This window comes from Pinus tabuliformis, chromosome 8, assembly GCF_031772625.1.
Source record: "Pinus tabuliformis cultivar Carrire ecotype Pingquan chromosome 8, CPIR1, whole genome shotgun sequence".
NCBI lineage: Eukaryota > Viridiplantae > Streptophyta > Pinopsida > Pinales > Pinaceae > Pinus > Pinus tabuliformis.
The window spans coordinates 756,928,163-756,933,363 of NC_142294.1; positions in this window are offsets into that span (position 1 = coordinate 756,928,163).

Genomic DNA, 5,201 nt, shown 5'->3' on the forward strand with positions numbered 1-5,201 from the left:
CCAAGGTCTTCCTAAGATGAGTGGTTGCCCTCCTAAATTACTCTTGGGAGTCAAAATCATGAAATCTACTGGATATTCCCAAGAATCTAAGGAGACTGAGATATCTTCTAATACACCATCTCGTTTGATTATTGATCTATCTGCAAGTTGCAGTAAGGTAGGTGTAAAAAGAAGATTAGGAAGTTTAAGCTGTTCCATAGTCTGTCTACTCATAATGTTGATAGCAGCCCCTAAGTCAATCAAAATATTTGGAATTTCTATCCCATTTATATGTGTCTTGACAATCGGACTACCTGGATCTACATACTTCTGCATGGTAATTTTTCCCATCATGATATCTTCAATTTTTCCTACCAGGTGGATTCTTCTTGTATCTCTTGATTTCCTTCCTGGTCTTTTAAGACTCAACTCCTTTATTGTTTTTGCTAGAATAGGAATCTCTCTAATGTCTTGTAGCAAGGGAATCTTGATACAGACATTCTTTAATTCATCTAGGAAATCATAGTCAGGCAACAAGATTTGTTTTTCCACCCCTTTGTCAATTTGTAATCTTTCAAGGAAAGGAGGTGTGGATGAAGATGCAGGTTGCTCAATTACAAGAGTTGTGGGGGTTGACTCTTTTTCTTTTTCTTTTGAATGTTTGGGTTTTGAAGAGATGCTTCCTCAGAACCTTTATTGGCTTTAAGAGAATCCTCCTCAGAGGTATCTTTCTCTTGAACATCTTTAGAAGGTTTTTCTAAAACTCTACCAGACCTGAGTTGTACATCATTGAGAGGAACAATCATATAGGTAGGAAATTGTTGTCCTTCTACCATATAAGCATTCTGAGGATTTTTGTTGTTGGGATTTGGCAATGGCTGGGCTGATAGTTGATTTGTCTTTTGTTGAAATGGAAGCAGGAGTTGAGAATTTGGATTTTTTTGAGAAGGTTGTTGTTGCAGAAATGGTAATGAAAGTTGTGGGTTTTGATTTGGAATTTGTGGATTTTGTTGATTTGAAAAGATGGAGGGTATTGATAAAATTGAGCAAATCTCCCATAAAGATTTTGCATCCCTTGTGCCCATGATTGGTATGGATTTTGAGATTGGGGCCAAGGTTGTTGCCAAGAATTCCAATTTGGTGGGAGCTAAAAGTTCATAGGATTGTTAAATCCTTCATTTTGTGGCCCCTGCCATGGTCTTCTTGAAACAAAACAAAGGGATTCTACTGAATTTGGATCTTCCTGAAAGATAGCTTTTAGCCTAGGAATTGAAGGACAATCCTTGGTCTCATGGCTTTCTGAGCAAATCACACATGTTTCTACAACTTTTTCATCCAAGGGACATTCCCTTAAAGCATGCTTCTTTCTACATTTTGGACAAAAGATGGCTAAGGCTTCGACTTCTGCTTTCTGTTTATTTTGTATTTTAAGGGTGTCTAGTTGTTCACTAAGGCTCCCTAGAATATAAGTTTTGAACTCATCAAGCATATTGCCAATCTCTACCCTACTTACTGATCCAGTTGCAGATTTGTTTGCTCTAAGAAGAGAAGGATCTCTAGGCCCTTTTCTAGTTTTAGATTTTCGATTTGAGAGATGGACACATAGTTTTGCTATATCATGGAGTGGAAGTTGAGAAATATCTCCCTTGCCCATCATGTTTAAAATATCTATCCTTTCATCTCTAATGGCTTTCAATAGAAGGGATTTCAAGGTTTCCTCATCTAAATTACTCATTTTTGCTCTCTTTAAGTTGTATTGAAATCTTTCAAGTAAATCCTCTAAGTTTTCATCTTCTTTTTGCATCATCTTGAATACCTCATCCTTATGATTGGTGGGCATACAATAATCCAAGTATCTATCCAAAAATGTTTGTTTCATATCATTCTGTTGAAGCCTCGAAAATCGATGCAACAACATGGGGGGTGACCACCCGGTCTGGACCTTAAAACAGCTCCTTTTCCAGTTGGAATGGTGGTTCCGACTGGTTCAACTAGGTCTAGTTACCTTCTCTCAATCTCCATTGGCTTTATAATATGACTTTCATTCACCAATGGAAAATAGACATCAGATCGTCCTTCTTGTTGATCAGGCAAGAAAGTGATCCTTAAGCTGATTTAGGGCTCAGCCAATCCACTACTAAAGCTTGCCTCTTTGGGAAGAGGACTTAAAAGAATGTAGAATTTATTCTAAATGCAAACTTGTTCTAAGATGCAAGCAAAAGAAACTATTTTAATCCTATCTCAATTAGGCAGATATAGATCTAACCTAACCAAGAGCAGGTATTTAAAATATTGGGATTGAAATACATCTTGTTTATAATGAATATCAAATTAATGAAATAGTTCAATTAACTGACATTATGGATAGCAAAACTGAGACCTTTTAACCGAAATAATCAATCAACAACACTCAGGGAATAGTTCACAAAATGGTATTGAACATTTAATCAGTAACTTGAATTATTAAACAATAATATGCGGAAGAAGTTCACAACATATCACTATTTATTCATCCAATATTAAAAGACAGATTTATGAGTAAATAGTTACTCAGAAATTAGAATTCAGCCCATAAGAGCAGAGATAAATAACAACATAAAATAGAAGCTAATTACCCATACCGAAAAAAGTGCACAAATATGTAAGTAAATTGACACATTTCTGTTATCATAAAATGAAACCAGTATTTAAAACAATAATATTTGAAATACTAGTTTATTAAATCCATTTCTCCAGCTCCGGTCTCTAATAGTCCTTTACAATGCCTGGGCTTCTACTTTCAAAAGCAGAGCTACAATAGTGCAAACTCTGTTGATTATACATAACTCAGAATTTAGAAGAAAAACCTCAATAGTCTCCAGATCTGAGATTCCACTCCTCCCGCCTACAACTCTAAATCCCTATTACAAAAGTGCTTTTAGAATTCCAGAATTGCACAGGAGAGCAGCCCCTATTAAATTTTGCAATCTGCTATTTATAATATTTGCAAAGGAATTCTTTGAGAGGAAAGTTTGTTGAAGAGAATCTGTCCAATCCAATTTTATTCACTAAAAATTTCAATCTTTAATTGCTGGAGCACTCTCATTGATTGAGATCTTTTTCTCCAAATCTCTCCTACTGTTTTCCTGCAAGAAGAAATCAAAATAAATTAAAATGCAATCAATAAAAACAAAATATCATTTCTAGCATTTAAAACAAATCCAATCAAATTCTATTTAAATAGATAATTGAAAATGAAATATAAGCTCTCTATTGATTCCTGTGATGGTTTAATTGGCCAAGGATATTATTGACGAATGGATCTGCAATTAGAAAAGGTTTGGATAATTGAAAATGCAGAAAATAACTCAGAAAATTGATTTTGTTTTAGAAATTCGAAGCTTAATCTTCTGCATGATTTTTGACCCAATTAATGACCAAATCTATTAGTGAAACCTCCTCAGAAATGTTCTCCTTGATTTTTTCTTTCCAATGAGCCATCATGGGCCTTATTTGGCCAAGTATAACTTAATATGAGCCTCCAAAGTTGATGAGTCAAAATTAACGGAATTCTGGAATTTCTGTTGTTGGGCTAAAAATCAGAATTTTTTAATTAGAAATTTAATCCTAAATTAGAATTATGATTATTTAATAATTAATTCTAAATTCATTATTAACTAACTAATATATACAATTAATTCTAATTAATTATCATCTAATTAGAAATTAATTAACTTACAAAATTAACTTAATATACAAATGATTTGAAAAAGTTAATTTAAATATAATTAATATTATAATTCAAATTATATTTAAAATTATAATAAACATTATAATTATAATATAATTATTATAATATAAAAATTAATTAACAAACCATTGGAATCAATCCAAACCCAAAATCCATAAAACAAACCATTGGAATCAATCCAAATCCATTAATTCATCCACGTGAAATTATGGAGGGATATAGTGAGTGGAGTGTGAGGTGAGGGTGACGTGAGGGTGAGTGAGGTGGAGGTGCGGGAGGCATAAGGGGTGAAAACTTTGTATTAAAATATTTTAACACATCGCATTTGGCCTTATCGCATATCGGTCATCGGGGTTTTTTAAGATACGAATGTTATGAGAATTGTGATGCACCCGATTTGCGACATGCAATCAAGTGATCGCTAATGGACACAAATTTTTTTGAAATGTAATTATATGTTTTGTTTTTAATTTGAGCTTCATGATCTTTATTATTTGGTTAAGTTATGGGATTATCATATATCGTAAAAATGATTGATTGCATTTTGTTTTGGAATGCCTTTTTATTAAAGATGTGATGCGAGAAATTGTATGATGAAGTTAGCAAGAGGTCACGGGAACTCAAAAATTTTCATTAAAATTTTTTCGTGTTCTGGGTCTCAAGGCCTATAAAATCAAAATTTTAATTAAAAATTTAATCTTAGATTAGTCTCTAATTAATTTTAATTTAATTGTTAATCATAAACTAACCTAATTATTAATCTAACTAACTATTAAATTAAATTAATAAATTAATTTTAAATAATCTAAATAATAATTAAAGTTTAACTTAATTAATTTAATTAAAGTTTATATATTTAAATTAATTAATATAAAATTAATTATTTAAATTAATAAATATTAAAACTAATAAAAGTTAAACTAATCCACCTTCATTCATACATAGGAGTGAGTGTTTGAAACTCAAAACAAAAACAAAGTTTATAAAAAAGACCTTTGTTCATGCCTTAAGTCTTTTGACTTTTAACCATGGCATAGGGCAAGAACCTTGGATCGGGTTGGATCGGGTTTTTAAAGATTGGTATGTTATGAAAATTGCGATGGTTGTGATATGCGATGTGATTATATATATAAAGTTTTATTTTAATTAAATTAATCATATTAATTTAATTAATTCAAAATTTAATATTAAATAAATATTAATTTTTTATTTTTGGTTTCATTTTAATGAAATTAGTTATGAAATTATTTAAACTACAATCACTCCAAAACTAAATAAAAAGAATAAAAATAGCATTTTTAACTTAGACTAGAAAAATGATGGGACGTCAAAGGAGTACCATTTTTAAACCAGTTGACTAAATGAGGCGAAACAAATGTCAATGGGAAGCTTATAAAAAATTGATTCTAACAAAACAATCAAAACAAGAATCCAAAGAAAATAAAAAATTAACAATTGCGTAGGATAATCAAATAAAATAAAAATCTTAAAA